Source organism: Myotis daubentonii, chromosome 16, assembly GCF_963259705.1.
Source record: "Myotis daubentonii chromosome 16, mMyoDau2.1, whole genome shotgun sequence".
Lineage (NCBI taxonomy): Eukaryota > Metazoa > Chordata > Mammalia > Chiroptera > Vespertilionidae > Myotis > Myotis daubentonii.
Genome location: NC_081855.1, coordinates 3663998 through 3689065, shown reverse-complemented (window position 1 = coordinate 3689065; position 25068 = coordinate 3663998). Strand labels below are relative to the sequence as shown.

The following is a 25068-nucleotide window of genomic DNA, read 5'->3' as shown; positions in this document are numbered from 1 at the left end:
CCACAGCAGCAGTGGCGGGAGCCTCTTCCGCCTCCGCAGCCGTGCTAAGGATGCCTGACTGCCAGCTTAGCCGCTCCCCTAAGCCGTCAGTCGGACATCCCTTGAGGGCTCCCAGGCTTCAAGAGGGCACAGGCCAGGCTGAGGGACCCCCCTGAGTGCACAAATCTCGTGCACCAGGTCTCTAGCATTTTGTATAAAGCACCAGTTCCCACTTTCCACCCCTGTTGGCTCCCCAGAGTTATCCCCAGCAGCTGCTTAGTGTGTGGTCCTGGCTCCATGAAGTTCCTTTTGTGTACTGGGATCCTGCTGTGGGTTTTACTTTACAACTCGCTTTGTCATGCCATTGTGTATTTTAGTGGTCTTCATGGCAGCGTATTGTTCAGCCCACCTCGCATTCCACAGAGTGCATATACAATTATACAGCCTTTCTCTTACTGGGAGGCAGTGTTGTGTGTGTGTGTTTTGTTTGTTTGTTTGTTTTATCTGCCTTTATAAGCTAGAGGCTCGGTGCACGGATTCATGCACATTAAAAGGAAATTAATTAGAAGGTGGCTGGCGGGGTGGGACTGGGCAAGACGGGCCGGACACACCCTGGAGCCAACCTCCCATGGTCCCTCCCTGGCTGGCCACACCTGGGGTGGCGCCAGGGCTTGAGGGCCTCTGCGGAGTGAGCAGGGTCCCTCCGGCAGGTGGGGTCCCTCGGCCTGGCCAATGGGGATCGGGCTGAAACTGGCAGTCTGACATCCTCCAGGGGGTTCTGGAGTGCGAGAGGGCACTCTGCAAAGTTGCTGTCGCTCGGCATCTCCTGTGTTGAGCGTCTGCCCCCTGGTGGTTAGTGTGTGTCATAGCTACCGGCTGGTCGGCCAGTCACTTAGGCTTTTATATATATAGATGCTGTGGCAACATGTTTGTACATGTATATATTTCTATGGTGTAGAATCCTAGAAGTAAAACTTTTATAGAGACTGCCAAACTGCCTTCCAAAAGGGGTCCCACCCAGATTCTTAGTAACAGATCCCAAGAGTAGCTGTTTCCCCTGCACCTCCATCAGTGCGAGATAGCTTTATATTTTTGCACTCTGAGGAGGGAAAGGCATTTGGTTGTCGGTGGCCCACGCTCCCCCATGGATAACTGGCTCTGAGACTGTGGAGTAAGCTCACTGCCTCTGGCTACCTTCCTTCCCGAGCAGCCTCCTGTAGAAATGCAGGGTGGACGTGCCATGGGCGGAGCTGTAGAGTTGCTCCTGTGTCCCGGCCAACCAAGGACCTTTACTTTTCTTGTTGAAAGCTTTTCCCCTAAGAACTCCTTTGGTCACCATTTCCTGGTTGCCTTTCATATGAAATATACCAGGTGTACCGGTTAATAATGCGGATTTTTTAATAAAAGAAAACACAATAATTTTAAGAGAAACATCAAAAGTGCTTTATTCAAAGTAATGTCCATCGCTAGCTACACATTTCCCCCATTTTTCAGGTAATTTGTGGTTACCGTCCCAATAGAACTTTTCTTGTTTTGAGGCAAACCATTCAGAGACCCAATTTTCCACTTCTTTGTACATTTTGAAGTGCTGCTCAGAAAGTGCGTGTGCCATCGATCAGAACAAGTGGTCATCTGAAGGAGCAAGGTCTGGTGAATACGGCAGGTGGGTTCATACTTCCCAGGCAAGATCTTTTAATGTGTCTTTAACTGGTTTTGAAGTGTGTGATGGTGCGTCATCATGAAGCAAAATTACTATGCCATGTCTTCTGGCCCATTCTGGCTGTTTCATGATCAAAACGTGGTTCAAATTGATTATTTGTTGTCGGTAGTGATCAGTATTAACAGTTTCACCTGGTTTTACAAGCTCATAATACACCACACCTTCCTGATCCCACCAAATGCAGAGCATTGTCTTCTTTCCGAAGCAATTTGGCCTTGCAGTCCATGTTGATGGTTGACCTGGATCAACCCATGATTTTGTGCGTTTGGGATTCTCAAAATAAATCCACTTTTCATCGCCAGTCACAATTCGATGCAAAAAAGACTTTCATGCCGTTGAAGCAATATTTTACTGATGACTTTTCGGTTTTCCATTTGTCTTTCGTTCAGTTGATGTGGCACCCATTTTCCTTCCTTTAAAATGTTTCCCATTGCTTGTAAATGATCGGAAATTGTTTGCTGAGCAATGTTTAATCTTTCTGCAAGTTGTTTTAGAGTTTGACACGCATCTTCATCCAATAATGCTTGTCAATGTTGGTCTTCAAACTTTTTCAGTTGACCTGGATGTTCTTTGTCTTTCACATCAACATACCACTTTTAAAACATTTAAACCAGTGTTCACAGGTATCTTGAGATGGAATATGTTCACCATAAGCTTCCTGAAGTATACGATAACTTTCAGCAGCACTTTTCTTCAAAATAAAGTAATGAATTAAAACTTCCCGCAAATGCTCTTTTTTTTTGGCACGAAATTTTTAAGCGGAAAAATATCTATGATGTTAACACCTTCAGAAAATTTGACATATGAAGTTTTGAAGCTTGCTGTCAATACAACAAAATAGCATACATGTCAAATTGCATATATATCAACATATGTGTAACTCCATCTATTGAAAAAAATCTGCATTGTTAACCAGTACACCTGGTATCAGTGTCTCATTACTTTTCCCCGTCTGCCTGCCAGCTGGGAGGGAACCACATCTCTCTATTGCTGCTCCAGGGTAGTAACCTTTGGTGCTCATATTCACATTCCCTGCATGTTACTGTGTGACTTAGCCTTGAGAATCCACAGCGTCTCCCTCCTGGTCTCTAACCCAGTGAAATAAACAGAAACAGGAGCCTTGTACATTTTCTAATGAGCGTCAGAATGAGCTGGTGAACATGCCCAGAGACTGGGTGTCAGAGGCAGTTCTCTGGCAGAGCTGGAAAGGGAGAAGTGCAGAGGGACTGCCGTTTGTGGAGGCCTCTGCTCACTCCCCGTGCGGCCACCGAGAGCAGCAGGACTTTCTCTGGGTCACAGTGGGCTGTTATTTACATGCCGGGGAGGAAATGGCAGAGCCCAGACTTGGCCCCAGGTTTTCCCCACATTAAAGCCACTGCAGCTGCTCAGAGGTTGGTTCCAAAAGATCCCCGAGATGCCACCCCAGAGACCCTCCCCAGGGAGGTGAAGATGAGCCCCCGTAAGAAAACACTGCTGTTTCTCCTTCCCTTCCCTGCACACCGAGGCTGGGGCCGGGGCTTCTAGATATCGCTCTTTCCTTCCATTCACTCCTGGGGACTACCTTCATGATTTTTAAAATTGTAATAACCTTTTATTATGTATCAAATTATCTTCAACATAAGTTACAATCTGCTTAAATTGAGTAGCCTTTTTAAATCTAAAAACAAAAAAATTCTCTTTATGTACAATATCTTGTCTAGAGTCTAGCAAATATAGTACCTTTCATTGTAGCATTTCTGCTTAACGTACTAGTAAGAACTAAAAGCAACCAAAAACTATAAACCAAATCCCCTAATCTCTCAACTATCAATACTGGATGAATCATTAAGAAGATAACTTTTTTTGTTTAGAAATACAGAATGAATATTATAGTTAGTTGCAAAAAGGAAAAAACAAAACAAAACAAAAATAAAACCCTGAGGAAATAACCAACAATCTCCAGGGGTAAACTTTCCTGCTCAGGAATACAAGCTGACTGCAGACCACCTCTCGGTTCCTGGGAATAGCACAGCACAGGGTCATACTGCAGATCATGCCCACATCATCACCATGGCAACCCTCATGCACCACACCAAGGCTGTAGAGTTTGTCCTGGAAGACCTGTTTGATGGCCTCAGGGCAGGACTTCACTGAGATGCTTGAGAGTATATCCTTTTGGAGGCAGAAGTCCAAGATGAATTGTTTCACTCTCCCAGCCACACCACAGCAATTCAACGTATAGTGGATGGCTTTTACCATTTCCCTCTGGGACTTGTCCTTGGCTTTCAGCTTGAGGTAGGTGTTCGTGTAAAATCCTGGAGTTCTTTAGTCACCGCATCTTTGTGGGAATATCCCCACATGGCCGCAGCTATTTCAAAGGCAAATATCACCAAGAAGAAGACAATCCCAGCATGCACTGGGACTCCTGTACATCCTCACAGCAGCCCAGGAAATCCACCAGTGTCATGAGGGCACCAGCTCCAATCAGAATATAAACTCCTGTGTATAAGCTGCAATGATGGATTATTTTCTTGCTTAAGAAGCGCTTGGTCTGAGAGTCAAATCGGAGCCATAGTCAAATGGCAAGGACTGCATCCCGGCAAGCGGAAGGTGCCGTGAGCTGCAGAGCGGGCATCATGCACTTGACGCCGCCTTTGACCAGCATGGTGAGGGTTGACCTGGCTGGGCTGACCTGGTGTGGGATGGGTCACCACCTTCATGACTTTGAAGTGTCTCTGAGGCACCTGTGCTGTTACTTATAAAATATTTTACTTATATTGACTCACTTTTTTTACTTGGGCAAATTTACTTGTAAAGGCCTTTATCACTATTATAAATTGAAAACCAGTTTCACTTAGCATTCATCCAGAGTAACATAAAAATGGTAAGTGCAGAGAAATCAAAACTAGGTTATCCTAGCTGAATCCTTTTGCCTTCCCAAGGGCCCTCGCTGAGGCCCAGCCCTTATTAGAATAGGGAACATTCGAAGTGTTGGAAGAACAGGAATCTCAGGAGAGCTGACCCATTGTTACTAACACTTCCCTGGTCACTGAGGCCACCCCGGCGGTCCACAGCTCACTCCTGGGGGAGTGCTCTCGTAGCTTCTGGCCACCCTGGACCGTGCCCCTTCTCAGGGCCGCTGCCTGCCCCTGGGCCTTCGCTCTGCCCTTGCTTCATCACGAAGGTCCTCTCCTCTGCTTCTCTTGCTCATGTAGTGAGATTCTGTTCCTCCTGTGAGGCCAGGCTCACTGAGACGTGTCTTCGGACCGCAGAGCCACTGTCGTCCTCACCCCAGGTGTCCCAGTGAACTTTCTCCATCTCTCCATCCTGCACAGGTCAGAGTAGGTAGTTGTGTTTGTCCCTCGAGGCGCTGAGCTGTGGAAGGGGCGCTTTGCAGTTTATTCTCCTGTCTCAGTCAGGAGCCCGGGGGCCGGGGCAGCCTCTCATCAGAGGTGAGCCTGGGGCTGTCCCTGCACCACGCCCTCAGTTCTGCCGAGTTAGATGCCCCCAGCATTGCTGGGGGTCTGGGTCTTCCTGGCAGGCATGCTAGAGCAGCACTGGGCACCGTGAAGAGGTGGGTGTGGGGCCTCTGAGAGGCAGTTGGAAGAGCAGCTGGGGTAGAAGGCACCTTGTGAGAAACGCATGGCATGGAGCCCCCATGGAGGGTCCCTGACTCAGCTGAAGCCAGGCCTTCTGCAGGTGCCCCCAGGCCCTGACGTCCCGTGGCTTCCACCTGTTTTGGCTTTCTGGCTTGAGCTCCCCATTTACTTGGTCTTTGGAACAGTCCCCTCTGGTTTTTCGACCCCTCCTTGGCGCTGTCACTTTCTGGATTGCCCACTACCCACTGTGAACAGGCCTGGGTCTGTATCCCACCCCCATCCCCAGTCAGCACGCCCACACCGCATGGCCGGGCTGGCTTTGGTCCAGAGGGCATGGCAGGGAGATCATGTGAGCAAGGCAAGGTGGCCAGGAAGGGGGAGAGAGCCAAATGGTCCCTAGCGCTCCCGTTGCTCTCCATCACTGCTGCTCCAGAGGGAGAGAGTGTGGACCGAGGAAGAGCTGCGGGGCTGTGAGCAGGCTGTGCTCTGGCGCTGCTTCTGCGAGGGGAGGCACCTCCTGGTGTGCTCGCAGCTCCCTGAGAGCTGTCGCCTTTCCTAGCTGGACTGTCCACCCTCCCTGGCAGGGACTAGGGTGCATTCATCTCGGAACCCAGAGCACTCAGCACTGCTGGGCTCCAGTGAACAGGATTGAGTTTAGTTGGTCGTTCAGAAGGAAACTCATGGAAGGCAGACTGTGCTGAAGACAGGCGTTCAGTGCTCTGAGCCTCAGGTCCCTCGGTCAGGACTGTTACCTGTCTCTTAGCTCCAATTGGATGTGCACGTAAAGCACTTGATGAAATGCTTTTCCCTCCCTCAGACATGTTTCTGAAATGAATGCATGCTGAATTTGGAAGGTGTATACTGGGAGGAGTACATACTAGCTTTTTAAAATTAGAACGACAATTTTTATTTATTTTAATAGTCTTCCCCTTTCCCCTGCTACCGAAAAGTTAAAAAAATAAATTTCAGTACTTTCTGGAAAGTAGAAAAGTTTTGAAATCCCACACTTGTTTCACTCTCAGCTCCATTAGCCTGTGTAAGCCTCAGCTTCCTCATGGTATGGGGATAAGTCTTACTACTCAAAGCGTGTTTATGAGTTAAAATATGAGGCACTAAATGCACTGTTTGCCAGGGCTGCCAGAGCAAAATACCACAGACTGGACTGAGGGGCTCAAACAACAGAATTTATTTTCTTATACTTCGGGAGGCTAGAAGTCAAAATCAAGGTGTCAGCAGGCTTGGTCTCTTGAGGCCTAGCTGGCTTGCAGACGGCTGCCTTCTTGCTGTGTCCTCATGTGATCTAACTGTCCACAAGCATCCCTAGAGTCTCTTGGTTGTGTTCAAATTTCCTCTTCTTATAATGGCACCAGCCAGAGTGGATTAGGGCCCACTCTGATCTGCACATCTCTATATATAAAAGCCTAATATGCAAATTGTCCCCTCGAGAGTTCAACCCGGAGACCGGGAGTTCGATCACTTGCTATGATGTGCGCTGACCATCAGGGGGCGGCATGGAACAAAGGAAGGCCCCAGTGGGCAACCGGCAGCCAGGGAAGGGAGGCCCTGGCCGACAGCCAAAGGCCCCGGTCGGCCCTGATTGCTGGCCAGGCGTAGGGACCCTACCCGTGCACGAATTTCCTGCACCGGGCCTCTAGTTTTAACATAATCACCTTTTTAAAAAAGAGTCTCTCTCCAAATACAGTCACATTCAGCACATGAATTTGACAAGTGTGGGGGCTTGAGGACACATACTTTAGCTCATAACATTTGCAAAACAGAGAGCTCCAGGGTGGCAGCTGTCTTCTGTTTAACATCGTGTCCTTGAGTGCTTCGCCGTTCCTGCGTCAGACTGTGCTGAGCGCTTTGGGTGCTTATCCTAAGGCTGGTAGTGCTGCTATTCCAATCTTTGTAACTGCCAGGTCCTTTCTGTTAAAATTAGACCAATGTGGTGGACTCACGTGTCGAGAACTAAACAGGCCTCCTCCAGCTCCTGGACCTACAGTGCCAGCTGAGGGTTAATAACTCATTGTTCAGCAAAAACCACACCTGACTATAAAGTTAGTAAAGGATTATTCTTTAAATGTATAAGAATCAAGATGGAAAGGAAACCTAACAAAGTGCGAATAACCTTCGAATCAGGTGAAAACATTGTGGTAAGTAAAAGAAGCCAGACACAAACGCCATGTAGTGCGATTCCATTTATGTGAACGGTCCGGGTTAGGCCCATTTATGTATAGAGAAAGCAGGCTAGTGGCTGAGGGCCTGGGGTGAGGGGGATGGGAAGTGACTGCTGATGGATACAGGGTTTCTTTGGGAGATGATGAAATATCCTGGGATTAGAAAGTGGGAATGGTTATACAACTCTGTGAATATTCTGAAACCCACTGATTTGTACACCTCAAAATGGTGAATTTTATTTTATGTGAATTATATCTCAATAAAGTCGCTATTAAAAATTGGATTAGGGTGGTGGCAGGCTTTTATAAGCAGCTTTTCTTGTTTTCTCTTCGTTCCTTAGTTTTCTGTAATTACTTTTTTTAAGTAGAAGGAACCCCGAGCCCTGCATTTCATGGCGATCACTTGGGATCCAGTTTGGGGAGTGCTGAACTATAGCTGTGCAAAGGAAATCATGCAACGCTAAGGGGTCACTTTTGCTCCTAAAATATCAACAACTGAGTAAGATTTACAGGCCTATAAATAGAGAGAGAGTGGCTGTGTGTGATGAAGCTTAAGAATGAGTTTGATCTGCTGTAACGCTGGTCTCCTAAGAGAGGGCCTCCTCAATGGCGGGTCTGTGGTTTGTGGGAGTTTTAGCTCTTTATTGCCTGATGGAGTCCAGCTGGTGTCAGGCATTATGGTGGTGTGTACGCTCCCTCAGAACACTTCTCGTTCCCAGTTTCACACTGTTTTCAATCCAGTGTCCAGCGATTTCTGAGCCATATATATTTTTAATATATGTTAAATAATTCACAAAGATATGTGTGTGTGTGTGGAAACATTGGCGGCTGCCTCACTTCCAGTTTGACTGTTTCTACCCAATTTTTAACTGAGTTGGTCCTATAGGCAGTCTCTTTCTTGGCTAATGACAAATCTTCCTTGAAAGGAAAGCTAAAGACTTCCACATTGCCTTTTGCCAGTTTCTGCTTTAAATTCACTGTTTGATATTTGCAAAGGTCAGATGAGCTATTTTGGTGCCCATGGCCATGATGAACGGAAAGTCCTACATTCTCATTGGCTCCCGAGGAGGAAGGGTTACTGTGGTGGGGCAGCAGAGGAGTGCAGCTCTGCCGAAATGGCCGGGCCTGCTGCCGGGCATTGCAGGAACAGCAGGCTCATGAAAAATGTAGGAGGAGGAAGCTTCTCTAGCGCTAGGCCTGTTGAGTTTCTCTCTCTTTGCAATGATGCAAAATCTCTGGGAGCTTTTGTTTTCCTCTGTTAACCCTTGTTGCTAAGAATTTAATATGGAGAGCACAGATGCCCCTTTCCCGGGAGGCTGTGGGTCCGTCTCTCGTAACCCTGCCAGAAGCTCCTCAGTTCCCTGCAAGTGGGCATGCTGTGTTCAGCTTTTCGCCTCTTCTTGTAGGAGACATTGGTTTTATTCTAAGTTAAATAAAAATCATGGATTCTTTCCCTACCCAGAGCAGATGGTCTGGGCCAGTTCATCTTGTGACCTGTCTGCTTCTGGGACACCAAATCCCTGATCCCATGGGTCATAGTCTTTAGGTTTGTAGCCATAGAGGTGAGGGGAGCAAAAAGCTGTCACTATCATTTTCCATTTGTCTAGAACCTTTGGAAGGAAACTATTACAGCATTTGAAGGCACTAAATAAGCCTTCTGCAGCCTTGGGCTTTTCAGACCCCTGCAGAGCACAGCAGTAAGGTGGCCTCAGCTAAGGCTAGGACTGAGCCCTCGGCTCAGCATCCTGTCGCCCTTATGGGGCAGCCTCTCCCAGTAACTGCTCCGTGCCAGGCCCCCTGCCTGTCTGATCAGGGGCTGCATTTTTAAAGTTGCCAATAGTGGTAATAGATACCTGGTATTGGTCACCCGTTGTGTAGATGGGGAACAATAAGGGTGGCCTCTCTAGACCCAGAGCCCACATTCTCATTAGGAAGCAAACAAGTGTAGGTTGAGGGTGTCCTGATAACAGTGGGTGTGTGCTTTGCTGGGGCAGAGTGAGGCGGTGACATCTGAGCTGGTCTTACAGGCGTTTATCAGGAGGCGGGACATGTTGGGAAGAGAGAACATCAGAGAAAAGGTACCCAGGTGTGTGAGGCAGCTAGACGCCAGGCTTTGGGTATCCGTGTGGGGACCTGGCAAGGGGGCAGGTGGCAGTGAGTGCTGGTTAGTGACAGGCACCAAGAGCGTCAGGTTGAGAAGTGTAAACATTGTCTAGAGTTAATTGGGGAGCTCAGGGAGGTTTTTAATGCACAGGGGGAAGATGTGATCAGATTTCTGTTTGGGAAGATCATCCTGGGACGGTGTGGAGGGTAGCTTAAGAGAGGGGAGACAGCCCTGACCAGTTTGGCTCAGTGGATAGAGCATTGGCCTGCGGACTGAAGAGTTCCGGGTTCGATTCCAGTCAAGGGCATGTACCTTGGTTGCGGGCACATCCCCAGTGGGGGTTGTGCAGGAGGCAGCTGATCGATGTTTTTCTCTCATCGACGTTTCTAACTCTCTATCCCTCTCCCTTCCTCTCCGTAAGAAATCAATAAAATATATTTTAAAAAAAAGAGGGGGGGAGGAGACTAGTGAAAGGACACCAGTGGGGGCTGCAGTAGCACCCAAAGGGAGCCGAGGAAGCAGAGCTCAGCCTGCGCAGCCCCTGCCCATGCACCTACATGCACTTCTTTCCTCCCTCCTCTCTTTCTTATCCCTTCATTCTCCTTCACATCATTCACATCCTTTTCACACCAAAGTCCTGCTTCCTTTCTAAGACCTTTCCTAGACTCTGCAGGCAGCAGGGCTCACCCTTCCCTTGCACCCCTACAGCAGTGTGGGCTGCCGCCATACTATGCTCAGTGGAGGTTGCCTTGCAGTTTCCAACTTAGATGACCTGAACTTTGGGTTCTAGAATGATGCCAGTCCCCTTGTGCAGCTGGACCATGTAGTGAGGATGGAAAGAAGGAAGAATGCTTTATTACAGTGGAATGGAGAGAACTTGGAATTTGGAAACAGAACACACCTCAATTTGAGACCCACCTCCGCCTTATACATTTTCCTGGAGATGAGGTGATATTTTTTGCTCTTGCTTTTTATTATGCAAAGTTTCTAACAAACAAGAATAAGGAACACAGTATAGTAAACTTCTGTGTACCCATGACTTAGCTTCCACAGTTCTCAACATCTGGCCAATCCAACATCTGTTTCATCTCATTACCACACCATCCTCCCTGGCTCTGCATTATTTTGAAGCGGATTCCAGACTGCATGTCATTTTATTCATAAATATACTGAGGCATATGCCTCTGGAGAATGGGCTTTTTATTGAACTCCAGGAGTCTAAACCAGCTGGGCCCCCGCCTCCTCACCGTAAAATGGGCATGATGATGCCTCATCCCAGAGCTGCGGAGTCAGGCTCAGGCGGGCCTTTGCCAGAGTCCCAATAGCTGCCTTTTCTTTACAACCTGCCATGCACCAAGCACTGTAATGGCACCAAGAACACAACCTCGGGGGCAGACAAGCCCAGGTCTCATTCTCAGGCCTAGCACTCACCACCTGTGTTTTGGGGACACATTACTCAGTCTGCACCTCAGTGTCCTCATCTTTAAGAATGGGGGCAGTAATAGCTTCCTCACAGGGTGGTTTTAATGCTTAAATGAGACAGTGTATGTGTCAGCAGCAGCTCTTACTATAAACATTCTTTAAATATTTGTATCCTGAGAACCAAGATGGTGGAAAAGTAAATGCTGTCATTCAGAACTGCCTGCAATCTGGCTGAATGGAAGTCCAACAACTAGAGAAGTAAAGAAAAAAGTACACCACGAGGAGCAAAGGCACTGAATGGTCTGGTCCTACACCCATGTGTGGTGTTTTTTTTTTTTTTTTTTTAATTGCGAGGGATATCTTTCCTGCAGAGTCCTACCATGAGAAGCAAGGAGTCCCAGCCACACACCAGACCTCCAGTCCAGGGTTCCAGAGCTGGGAAGAGAAGTCCTCATAACTTCGGGCTGTAAAAACTAGCAGGGATTGTAGTTGAGTGACATGGAGGCTGCTGGAGACTCAGGCAGTCCCTCTTAAAGGGCTGGCACACAAACTTACACTGTTCCACTTCCTCTGAGCTCCACCCAAGTTGTTTGTAGCAGCTTTCCCATATGAATGCCCTGTCCTGGCTCAGGCTTCAGACTTTTCTAAAATCTCTCAAACAAGCAGCAGCTGGTGACAGCATGCCCCAAACCTATCAATAAGAGGCCCAAGACCTGGCACTAGCACCCGCCTGCATTGCTTCACAGGTGGCCCTTCCATGGGTACTTCCAAGCCCAATACAAGTAGCAGCCATCTGCAGTTTGCTCTGTAGCTCCAACCAGGAAGCCCTAAGCAGGGGCTGACTTTGTACCACCTGGGAGTCCCCAGGGCCAGTGCACCCAGTGGATAGCTTCATACCATACTAGATTACAACTCTACATATCCACAAGCGACACACTGAAGGGGCAGACTCAGTGAGCACCAAAGCCCCACTGAAGCAAGCCCTGCTCCATTGGGGTGTCTCCTGCACAGCAGATCTCCCACTGTAGTCGCAGCTCATCCTCACAGCCAAGTTGGCCTGGAGGTCAATTCCTCACAGTGATGACAACAGCAATCAAGGCTCAACTACAACAAGACTTTGCACTCACAACCAAGATTACTTTATCCAGCAAAGCTATCATTCAGAATTGAAGGTCAGATAAAGAGCTTCACAGATAAGGAAAAGCTAAAGGAGTTCATCACCACCAAACCAGTATTATATGAAATGCTGAAAGGTATCCTTTAAGAAGAGGAAGAAGAAGAAAAAGGTAAAGATACAAATTATGAACAACAAATATGCATCTATCAACAAGTGAATCTGAAAATCAAGTGAATAAATAATCTGATGAACAGAATGAACTGGTGATTATAATAGAATCAGGGGCATAGAAAGGGAGTGGACTGACTATTTTGGGGGGGGAAAGGGGTGAGGGGGATGTGGGAAGAGACTGGACAAAAATCGTGCACCTATGGATGAGGACAGTGGGTGGGGAGTGAGGGAGGAGGGTGGGGTGGGAGCTGGGTGGAGGGGAGTTATGGGGGGGAAAAAGAGGAACAAATGTAATAATCTGAACAATAAAGATTTAATTTTAAAAAAAAGACATTGTAAACCTATTTGAAGAAATAATGACATAAAACTTCCCCTACCTGGTGAAAGAAATAAACTTACAAGTCCAGGAAGCATAGAGGCCCACACCAAGACACATCATAATTAAAATGCCAAGGGTTAAAGATCAAGAGAGAATCTTAAAAGCAGCAAGAGAAAAGCAGTTAGTTACCTAAGGGAGCTCTCATATGACACAGCTGATTTCTCAACAGAAACTTTGCGGGCCAGAAGGAAATGGTAAGAAATATTCAAAGTGATGAATAGCAAGGACCTACAACCAAGTTTACTCTTCCCAGCAAAGCTCTCATTTAGATTGAAGGTCAGATAAAGAGCTTCACAGATAAGAAACTGTTAAAGGAGAGCATCAGCACCAAACCAGTATTGCATGAAATGTTGAAGAGTTTTCTTTAAGAAGAAGGCGGGGGGGGGGGGGGTAAGAGGGGGATAGGACGGAAGAAGAGGAGGGTGGGGAAGGAGGAGAAGGAGAAAAATATGAACAATAAAATGGCAATAAATACATATATTTCAACAGTTAAATCTAAAAATAAAAATTAATGAACAAGAAATCTAATGAACAAAATAAACTGATAAAATAAAACCAGAGGCATGGAACAGACTGAGGAATTTCAGAGGGAAGTTGGGGGAAAGACCTTAACTGAAGGCCTTGCATGCATATATGTATTACCTGTGGACACAGACAATAGGATGGTGAAAGCCTGGGGTGGGGCAGGAACTGGGTGGACCATTGGCAATGGGGGTAAAAAAGGGGGACATCTACAATACTCTCAACAATAAAGATTGTTTAAAAAGAAAATTAAAGAAGTATATATATATATATCTCCTTTCTGATTCTCATAACAGTCCCACAGTGTTAGTTAACATTCCCATTTTACTAATGAGATGACAAAGGCTTGAATCCAAGATAAAGTAACTGGTCTGAGGTCTTGGGGTGAATAGATTGCAAAGCCAGGGGTTTGAGCCCAGATCTGATTGCCCCCAATGCCCCACCTTCATTATGGCTAATTCTTTTTTCTTTTTTAAAAATACGTTTTTATTGTTATTTTTAGAGAGAAAGGAGGGAAAGTGACAGAAACATCAATCAACTGCCTCCTGCGCCGCTCCCCCCCTCCCCCCCAATTGGGGATTGAGCCTGCAGCCCGGGCATGTGCCCTGACTGGAAATAGAACCTGTGACCGCTTGGTGCATGGGACGATGCTCGACCACAGTCACACCAGCTGGGCATGGCTAATTCTTTATTGAACCTTGCTTTGTGGCCTTATGAAGAAGACCATGCTGACCATGGGTCAGGCAGACTACGCCCATATGGTCCTTAGCTCTGTCTGATGTTTTAACCCAGTGCTGTTTCTGTGAAAGCTGATGATCTGGGTTGCAGATCTTCCCTAGGCTCCGTTGTCTGTATCCCCTACTTCCTTCTCTTTTTAGGGGCTTGTTAATTATCATACTTACCTGCAAGGAGAGAAATAAGGAGAACAGGATGAGGAAGATAATTCAAATACAGAAAGTTCACATCAGCCCTTTTGTGGTACATTTTCGTGTAAAGAGGCTGAAACTCTAAAGCAAAATGAGGCTCCCAGGTTGTCTGGATTTTTGTTTTTCAATCAGCCAAGATAGTGAGGGGTCGACAAGGTTTATTTTGCTTGGACTATGGGAAACTGAAGATAATCTGGCAGAGTCGGAAATCAAACCCAGGCCTGACCAACGCACAGGCCAGTTGCCTTGTTGCCTTCTGCCTCTCGGGGCAAACAGGTCAGAGACCCTCAAAATCCCTCTTCTGCAGGAGCTGATCTAGTTCTGCCTTCACAGGGCTCGCATAATGGTGTAAGTAGGCAACCTTTTGTCTGGCTTTTCACATGTTTCAGTTTCACATGGTGCAGTGAGGTTCTCTGTTATCCTTCCTCGTAAACAAGGACGCCAAGTAGATAAATGATTGTCGGTGGCCTGCAAAGGGCCAGGACTTGAATGGAAAGTTCAGGCCATGACCAGTCCTCTTTTTGCGCCACCACAAAGGCCTCTGGAATGTGCTCGTCGGCGGTGCCCCTCCATCATGTGAACAGGATTGTCAGGTCAGAATAGGAATTTCAGGGGCTCTCATAGCTCCCTCACCACAAGGTGCCGCCTAAGCTCTGATGGTAGAAGTGGCAGCAAATCTAGAGATGACCTTTGTCTGCCTGTTTACTGAAGAAATGGTCTTCTCTGGGTGCAAGTGTGTTCTGGTTGCCGTCTGGACAGCCATCTTCAACTGTCGTTTCCCTAAATAAGCATGGAACAGATTTTAGGAGAAGGTTGAGCATCCCAGGTTATAGATCTTACAGGTATGACTGGTAAGCTCTGGGAAGAAGCCTCCTATTGGGTAGGAATGCAAACCTGATCACTTCCTTGCTGGAATGATGGCCTGGCTTTCTTGGGATCCAGCCAAGAAAATAATTTATGAGACTGACCCACTAATGGAAGCTTTAATCCAGAATCCTTATTATGGAAAGCAGAGTTAAAACAGTTCCCTCTGAAACCCTGTGGCTACTTATTTGAATCAGTGAGGTCACCCCAAGGACAGCTGTGGAATCAGTCTTTAATTAGAAGAATTTGCCCTGAACTTCATTGGAATGGCATTTCTGAGGTATTGAATGTTATTTTTCCTTTATTGTTTGTTTGTTTTTTAAGATTTTTTTATTGAGTTTTAGAGAGAGAAGGGAGGGAGAGAGAAACATCAATGTGAGAGTGAAACATTAACTGGCTGCCTCCTGCATGCCTCCTACAGGGGATTGGGCCCGCAACCTGGGCATGTGCTCTGTCTGGGAATCAAACTGGCAACCTTTCTGTGCATGGCATGGGATGATGCCCAATGAACTGAGCCACAGCGGCCAGGACGGCATTCTTCCTCACTCCTTTCAGCCTTACCTTATTCCTTTTCTTTGTTCAAAGCGTCATAGCTTATTTCTTCCCTAACACTTTCATTCTTCATACTCTTGTGGTCACAGGGCTCTTCTGCCTGTGGCAAGCCCAGGGGAGCCCAGCCTGAGGGTAGGCAGACTGATTCTGAAACCCAGGCTCTACCTCTTCTGGTAGTGACCTTTTGGACAAACTACCTTACTTTTCTGAGCCTCAGTTTTCTCAACAACAAAATGAGTCTTAATATTTATTGCATAGTTATTTAAAGCTACCATTTATTGAGTACCTTTGCTTCAGCCCAGACACAAGCAGGGAGGGAAGGAAGAGGGAAAGGGAGAAAGGAAGAGAGAAAAAGAGAGGGAGGGAGGGAGGGAGGGTGAGAGAGAGAGAGACAGACAGACAGACACACACACACACGCACACGTATCGATTGGTTGCCTCCCACATGCACCCTGACAGTGGCTAGAGAGAGCCTGAAACCCAGATACTTGCCCTTGATCGGAAATCAAACCTGTGACCCTTTAGTGCACAGGCCGGTGCTTTAACTAATGAGCCACGCCGGCCAGGGCCAGATACTATTCTAAATGCTTGGTATGTGTAATAACTTATCTCCTCTTAGAAACAACCCGATGAAGCAGACTTTTTAACGTCCCATTTTATAGATGAGGAACTCGAGTCTAGTACAGAGTAGGCACTCAGTAAATGTATATTGAATTGGAATACTTCCCTCACCTAAACATCTGTTACATTTATAATCTATGCCCTATAGTTGTTACTTTAACTTTTCTCTCAGAATATTGAATGTGTCAGTCTTTAAATCTAGGTTTATTTTTTAAACTTTGTGTTATGGAAAATTTTAAACACGTCAAAAATAAAGAGAATACTGTAATGAACCTCCACTTACCCTTTATATAACTTCAATAATTACAAAGTCATGATCTATTATACTTAGTCAATACGTCTACCTACTGCCTTTCCTGGCTTACATTATTTTGAAGTAAATTCCCCAAGTCATATTATTTCAGCTGTATATTTCAGTGTATACCTCTAAATGAAAACGAACTCTTTTTTTAAAAAACAACAACAACCATAATACCATTATTATAACTTAAAAATGATCAACAAGTCTCTGATGCATATTTAGTTAATATTCAAATTTCTAGTTGCCTCATAATGTTATATATATTTTCAAGTTTGTTTGTTTGAATAGAAACTAATAAGATCTGGCATTACAAATCAGTTGGTATATCTCTTATGTCTCTTTTAATCTAAAGTCACTTCCTCCATATTTATTTCATTGCAATTTATTTGTTGAAGAAACCAGGTCGTTTGTCCTATAGTTTCCTGTAGTCTGGATTTTGCTGATCGTATTCCTATGGTATCATTTAACATGTTCACATGTTCCTGCTTTCCATATTTCATGTAAAGTAGAAGTTATATTTGTGGTCTGGTCACGTTCAGCTTTAATTTCCGGACAAGACTACTGTAGAGGTGATGTATTTCTCTCAGGGATTGCAAACGCTTTTCAAACTGGATTTTAACTACTTTGAGGGCTTGTTCCTCATGATGCCTATATCAGTGCTGGGCACAAAAAAAGACTTCAGTGAGAGTTAGTACTAGTTGATGCATTCTTGCCTCTCTTCAACATTCTTGGTCACTGATTGTGTTTGGATTCCTTCCCTTTATTTCTTTTTTATTTTATTTATTTATTTATTTATTTATTTATTTATTCATTATTTTATTTTATTTTATTTATTTTATTTTATTATATTTTATTATTTTATTATTTTATTTTTGGTTCCCAAGCTTTAGTCAAGACTCACACAAAATTTGCCACATAAATGAGCTTTAATCCTCCTCCTCTTCCTCCTCTTCATCGTGGTTTATCTGGAAGCAACACAATTCCTAACTCTCTTTGCTGTTAGTAACTGAGCAACCAGTCACGTAGATTCTTCTTCAGATATGTTTTTGGTGACATATTTCAAATGCCTTTTGGAAAGAGGCACCTCAAACATTACAGTGATCTTACTCTTGCTTTTTTCAATGGTTACAACCCCTCTACCGAGATGCCCAGCTTTTCCATTTGATTCTCTCCTGAAGAAACTGCTCAAAGTTGGCAGCATCCGTGATTCCATCAGGATGGGTGCTGTCAAAGGTAAACTTCAGAACCTGCTTCTTTTTTTTTTTTTTTTTTGCCTCCCTTCGCTATGAGTTTTTTTCATGGGAGCTATAGTGGCCGTGGAGGCAGAAAAAAAAAAAACCCAACAGCTCATTATTTCTTGTATATCTCTTGTAGATTTTAGGTTTTGTTACCATGTGTTTCATATATAACAAGCTATGTTTATAGCAGTGAATTTTAAGTTGATGGTCACTAAGCTTGAACACATTCTAAAATTACTACCATTTTTACTTATCCCTTCTGCATTTATTTTTTACTTTTGTCATAATTATACATGACCTTCCTACTTTTGCCTTTTAACCTTTGTAGTAGCTTTATAGTTGATTGATCCACTGCTTTTATTATGTGTTTGCCTTTGTCAATGAGAGTATTTTCTTTGTTATATATTCCTATTCCTATTTTTTATTATTTTTTCTTTTTAAAGAAGTCTTTTTAACATTTCTTGTAATACTGGTTTGGTGGTGATGTACTTCAGCTTTTTCTTGTCTGGAAAGCTCTTTATCTTTCCTTTGATTCTAAATGATAGCTTTGCTGGATAGAGTAATCTGTCTGCGTTATATGATTTTCATCACTAAATATTTTGTGCCAATCCCTTCTGGCCTGCAAAATTCCTGTTGAGAAATCATCTGACAGTCATATGAGAGCTCCCTTATAGGTAACTAACTGCTTTTCTCTTGTTGCTTTTAAGATTCTCTCTTTGTCTTTAACCTTTAGCATTTTAATTATAATGTGTCTTGGTGTGGGCCTCTTTGGGTTCATCTTGTTTGGGATCTCTGTGTTTACTGGACTTGTGTATCTTTTTCCTTCTCCAGGTTAGTGAGGTTTTTAGTCATTATTTCTTTAAATAGGTTCTCAGTCCCTTGTTTTCTTCTTCTGGTAACCCTAAGATGCAAATGTTATTCTAGATGTTGTCCCAGAGGTCCTTTAAACTATCCTGATTTTTGTTGTTGTTGTTAATCCTCACCCAAGGATGTTTTATTCCATTGATTTTTAGAGAGAGTGGAAAGGAGGGAGGGATTGGGAGGGAGAGAGGGAGAGAGAGAGAGAGAGAGAGAGAGAGAGAAGGAGAAAGAGAGAGAGAAACATCATTGTAAAAGAGACACATCAATTGGTTGCCTACTGCACATGCCTTGACTGGATCTGGAGATCAAACCTACCACCCAGGTACATGCCCTTGACCAGGAATCGAACCTGTGCAGACCAACGCTGTAACCACTGAGCAACACTGGCCAGGACTAAACTATCCTTATTTTTTGAGTTTTTTTTTCTTTTTGCTGTTCCAATTGGGTGTTTTCTGCTACCTTGTCTTTCAAATCACTGACTTGATCCTCTGCATCATCTAATGTTTCCTATCTCTCTGTTGAAGTTCTCACTGAGATCACCTATACTTCCCTTAAGCTGAGCATCCTTATAATCAGTGTTTTGAACTCTGCATCTGATAGATTGTTTGCCTCCATTATGTTTAGTTCTTTGTCTGGAGTTTTGTTCTTTCACTTGGGACATGTTTTTTGTCTCCTCATTTTGGCTGTCTCCCTGTGTTTGTGTCTATGTATGAGGCAGAGCTGCTACATCTCCCAGCCTCGGCAGAGTGGCCTTACGCAGTTGGCGTCCTGTGGGCCCAGTGGTGCAGTCTTCCTGTCCACTTGAGCTGGGCGCTCCAGGGGTGTCCCTCGTGTGGGTTCTGTTTGCTCTCCTGTTGTATTTGAGACTAGTTGCTGTTAGCACATCAGTGGGTGGGATTGACAGTCAGGCTGGTGGGCTGGGAAGACTGGTTGTGATTACAGCAGAGGAGTTGCTGTGCAGAGGCCGACCCTACAAAGTGGGACCCTGGCCCGTGCCGAGTCCATTCTTGGGTGTGTTACTTGTGGTGCTAATTGGGTGTGCTTTGTGTGGTCTGGAAGCACAGGTGTTTGGGCCTCTTGTGCAGCCCAAGGTCAGCCATTGCCTGTATCCAGTCCTGGGATGGTTATGCTGTGACTGAAACCATCGGGCACTGGTGCTGGGCTTGGGGCCATTTAGCAAGAGGTACAGGGCACACTGAAGCCAGCCCATTCTTGTTTGGGGTTTGGGACCCTTGAGGATTTTAGGAAAGTCCATAGGCTGGGCCCAAGCCAGCCACTTGTATGGCTGAGACTCTGAAAGAAATTCAGGCCAGATGTGTACATTTTGTGGGGTGGGGTCTCAGAGAATCGCCAGGGTGGGGTGAGCGTGTGCTAGCCAGGTTGATGGAAACTAAGCTTTGGTGGCAGGCGTGTGGGGGAGAGTCAGCAAAGGAACAGGGCGCTGCTGGCACTTCAGTCCAGGCGAGAGCTGCCCCTCTGGCCTCTAAGGCAGTGCCTCCCCTGGTGCTTTTCAAGCCGCTCCCCCTTCTCTGGAGCTTAGGGCACAGGTATGTGGGGGGTGAGTCTGCTCGGGCTGTTTAAGAGGGTGCCTGGTTTACGGCAGCCCGCAGACCCCCTGGACTGTCTCCCCGCTGATTTTCACAGCCAGTGTGGTGGGCGCTCCTTGGCACTGGTGCTCCGAGCCTCTCACTCTCAGAGAGGACCTCCAAATCCGAAATATCCCTCTCGACCGCTGATCGCCACACTGTGAGTCCTCACCCCTCCTACCAGTCTTATGTAACTTCTGTACCTCCTTAGTTAGAGGGGTTCTGTTCAGTGGCCTTCAGGTGGTTCTGTAATTTAGTTGCAGTTTTGATGTGGTCGTGGGAGGAGGTGAGCACAGCATTTACCTACCCTGCCCTCTTGACTTGGGGCAGCTTTGTTTTAGGAGAAGCCAGGCTGCTGATTCCAGCGGGCCATAGCATTGCTAGAGAGGACAGACGAGTAGAGAATAGAGTCTTAGATAGGAAGTTACTTCCCCAGACCTGACTCATAGTTCAGCTGCGGCCCTAAGTTAACAGCATCCAATGTGTAGACTTGCCTTTTCATCTATGTGTTAGCTTGCTTATTTGATAGCCCCAGAGGCTTCCTGAGGAGAGTGTAGGCAGGGGTTTGCCAAAAGTGGACCCTGGTTGGAAAAAGTTTTCTTAACAGTTGGCTGCCTGCTATGCTGCAGGGTCTTGGCATTTGGTTCCTCCCAGAGGGCGGCTGGCTTTTTGCTGGGTGCAGGGTAGCTGAGTGCAGCATGGTTGCTGAGTAATTAACCTGCATTTCTTTTTGCAGCTTCTTAATTAGGAAATCACAGCGACTTTGTTTTCCCGTTAAATCTGAATGATTTCAGGTTGTTAAAATGCTACGGTTGTAGCTGGCAGCCTGGTCATGGTGCCCTACCTATACGGTCACACCCTTGCTTTGGCTGAAGTCTTCCTCAGTTGGTATTTAATTTTATGCAAAGACCAGATAAGCAGATAAAATATGGCATAGGCTTGGGTGAGCTGACCCACCAGAGGCCTTCCAAAAATTATCATATGATTCCTCATGACAGTATACGTTGACAGATTTTTAAAAAATCATAAACTAATTCTAAAAGTAATACAAATTTTTTTGTAGAAAATTTTGGAAAGTTTCCTTCCCTTCCCAACAAAACCAAAATGGAATAAACATAATTACTCTCAGCACCAAGATGTTTCCTGGGCTGCACATTGGGATTCGCCTTCCTGCTTTTCCTTTTTGCACAGGTCTGCACTTTCTAATAGAAAACTGTGTGCTGCTTTTCTCTGGATTTTTTTCCACTTAATGGTGATGAACACTTGCCCACCATCACGTTTCCCCCCTAACCCAGTAGTGAATGTGTCTGCAGAGCACAAGCAAACCTTATTCCAGGCAGCAGGTCGCCTGGGGGTGACGCTGTCATCTCAGGCAAGGCAGCATGGCTTCAGGTTCGGGCCAGTATTTCACATTCTTGAAATATTGTCAGAGGTGGCAGATTGTCATATTGTGAAGGGCAGCTTTGATTTGTTAAACAGGCCAATTGTTTTCCACTACCCAGTGTCGTATGCTGGGCAAGGCCAAACTTGAGATATGGCTATAGCAAATGAGATTGGGTTTTTCTGGGTGACTTGTAGGGGGAGGAAAGAGGATGAGAGTGAATATTGAGTGGACAACTATGACGGCTCCACTAGACTGAACACTTAAAAGCCAGAGCTAATCTCTGCATGAGCACAGTAAGTGTGGAGGTGGTCCTCAAACTTTGTGGGGAAGGGGGCTTCAGAATCTGGTGAGGCGCTTAGTAAAAATGCCCACGAGGCCTGAATTAACGGCTACACGGGAGAGAGGGTCAAGGGGACACGAAGCTTATCTGTAATTGTAGTAGACGCTGCTCATTTCCTCTTCAGTGCCTGCGCCTCATTCTTCCTGGATTTTGTTTGGCGTGGCTATGCGCCCAGCTAAAACATTCTCTTATGCAGTCTCTCTAGCAGCTAGGAGTGACCATAGGACACAGCTCTGGCCTGTGAGGTAGAGGATTAGCCCCTAGGGAGAGCACCCTTTGTGAACAGAATAGTAAAGCCCTTTGGCTCCTGTGCGGCTGCCTGCCTGTCACAGCCCTGCCTGCTGGGGCAGCCCTTGCAGTTGGAGGGGTGGCGCCACAGGCCAGTGATGGCAGAGCAGAAAGGATACCAAGGATACCAGTCCTTGGTCCTTCACGCAATCCTTGAGTGGCTGCTCGAGCTCCAAACTCCCTGCTTCTAGATTTCTTCTTGTTCATGAGAAAAATGACCCCTCCCCCCCCACACCGGTTTAAATGACTGTTAGTTTTTCTAAATTGCTTATAGCTGAGTGCATTCATAACTGACAAGGTAATGTTTTAATAGTTTACAAGGGGGAAATGTTTTTGCATGTTTTGTACTTAAAAATGAAAAACAATGTAAATCCTCACAGATTTCTGTGCCCCACAACAGACTCCCTGAAGTAATCTTTGGGGATGAGACTCATGTCTCCCTGTATTTTTAACAAACTCCCCAAATGAGTCATTTCTATTTGCATTAGTACTATATCTCCATTGTATATATGAGAACAGTGAGGCCCAAGGTGGGTCAACAGCTTCACCAAGATTTCGAAGTGAGATTTGCATCCAGTACTGTCTGGTTCCAAAGTGTGCTCCTTGACTCCCTCCCTCCCTCAGGGAGGGCTGGCTTGCTCCCACAGCACAGCCACACACTTCTGAAGGGAACTCCAAACTAGAAGGTTCACAGCTGTTTTGTTTTAACCCTCACCCAAGGAGTGAGGGTATCTTTTTCCTTTGATTTTTAGAGAGAGCAGAAGGGAGGGGTAAGGGGGAGAAAGAGAGAGAGAAACATGGATGTGAGAGAGACACATTGATTAGTTGCCTCCTGCTCACAGCCTGACGAGGGCTCGGGATTGAACCCGCAACTGAGGCATTGTGCCCTTGACCAACCCACAAACCTTCGGTCTGTGGGCTGACACTCTAACCACTGAGCAAACCGGCTAGTGCTCAAAACTCTTTTTACACTGCTGTCCAGGAAGCATCACCACAATGCTGTATCCTTAGGAAGTGAAGAGATGTATGGTTTCTAGCCTATTTGTTTAAAAAGTTGCATTATAACTTACTGCTTTTGCCTTCTGCTTTTGAAACAAAAATTCCTTGAAATTAGTTTTTTCCATAGACTTTCTAGGGTTAAGTCACTTAAGAATGACTGGAACATCTCAATCCTAAAAGGTAATTTGGTTGTTTCATGAGTGGAAAGACATATTCCAGTAGCTTGTAAGTGCTAGAGTGGTTAGAGCCCACAGTGTTCATGTTATACCAAATGAGCCGTCAAGGGCTGATGGATGGCATCTGGAGTTCATCAGGGCACTGGTGGGCGCTGTGCGTTCGGGACAGTGAAATACACACCGGCTCGCCTGGAATAGCTCTTCAGGTAAGACGGCACCTCAGGTTGGAGTGATGTGATTCGCTGGGTACTTGGAGAGCTGTATGAGAAGAGTGATTTTCTCTTGGGGAAGAGGGTCTTTCCTGTGTGAGACAGGAGGGCAATGTACTTGAGACCCTCAGGGGCCGGCAGCACTGTGTGGATCAAGTATGGCCTGGGATTTAGGAGCTTTGTGTTCCAGACCTGGGTGTGCATAAAGCCACTGCATGTCGGGATCTCATACGTAATTCCTTTCAGACACACCACTCTGTTACTGAGGTGCCCTAAGTATCAAGCACTCTGGGAGATACTTTACTATGTTGCCTTCTAGGAGCTTCTTTTCAGGTGGGTGAGAGAAAACAGTAACCCAAGTCTCTACAATAGCACCTATTGCCACCCCTACTTCTGAGAGCTGTTATATGCCAGGTCCTGTGCCAGGCCTTTGTAAATGTTCATTTAATTCTTACAAAAGCTTTGTGATTCCTGTGCTGTAGATGAGGCTCAGAGAAATTTAATTGTTTGCCTGGGGTCACATAGCCAATAAACAACAGAATGGAATTAGAGGTCAGGTCAGCCTGACTCCAGATATCCTGTGCCTCTGCATGATTTTGCCTAGGGGGTTCTCTGCCCTGGTGTGGTAGAGGAGCATGGGAAGTGCTGGGCGGAGACCCCTTTTGACTGGGAGAATTGGGGAATCTTTGTAGAAGAGGCAGGATTTAAAGAGTTTAGGGTGGAGAACCAAGATGGTGGTGTAAGTAAACATTGGTACTTGCTGCCTCCCACAGCCACATCAAAATTACAATTAAAGTACAGAACAACCATCATTCAGAACCGTCTGAAAGCTGGCCGAATAGAAATCCTACAACTAGAGAAGAAGAAAGCACTTTAAGACTGGTAGGAGACGTGGAGGCACAGAACTGGCTAGTCCGACACCCACGTGTGCCGTTTTTTTAATCGGAAAAGATATCTTGGCTGCAGAGGCCCCCTGTGAGGAGCAAGGGGTCCAAGCCCCACACCAGACCCCCAATCCAGGGTTCCAGAGCTGGGAAGAGAAGTTCTCATAACTTGAGGCTGTAAAAACCAGCAGGGATTATTGCTGAGTGACACGGAGGCGGCTGGAGACCCAGGTGTTCCTCTTAAAGGGCCAGTGCACGAACTTACTTGGACTCAATCCCTCTGAACTCCAGTGCCGAGCAGCTTTGGGACATATGGAGAGGAACTGGATTGTCTGGCATTAGGGCAGGAACTTGGAGGCAACTTTCTCCAAGACAGGGGTGCTCACAGGGGTCATTGTTCCTGTGTTGGGATTTCCCCCATGTCATGGCTGACTGGCAGCCATATCTGAGTCTCCATCAGCCTGGCTCACACGGTTTGCTTCACCCTAATGAGTCCCTGAGGCCCCGCCCCATCTAATTTGCAGTCCCACTCAAGCTGTTTGCAGCAGCTTTTCTATATGAATGACCTGTCCTGGCTCAGGCTTCAGACTTTCTTAAAATCTCTCAAAGTAGCAGCTGACATCAGCAGGTCCCAAACCTATTAATAAAAGGCCCAAGACCCGGCACTAGC

General features: G+C 46.0%; 1 protein-coding gene and 2 pseudogenes across 12 annotated transcripts in view; 1 reads left to right on the top strand and 2 right to left on the bottom strand.

Moving 5' to 3' along the window:
* TOM1L2 (target of myb1 like 2 membrane trafficking protein) overlaps nt 1-25068 on the top strand; it is a 142245-nt gene that overhangs the window by 17145 nt on the left and 100032 nt on the right. The gene's annotated exons all lie outside the window — the stretch shown is intronic.
* Nucleotides 3572-4216, bottom strand: LOC132218462 (CD9 antigen-like; annotated as a pseudogene).
* On the bottom strand, nt 17330-17726 carry LOC132218460 (large ribosomal subunit protein eL22-like; annotated as a pseudogene).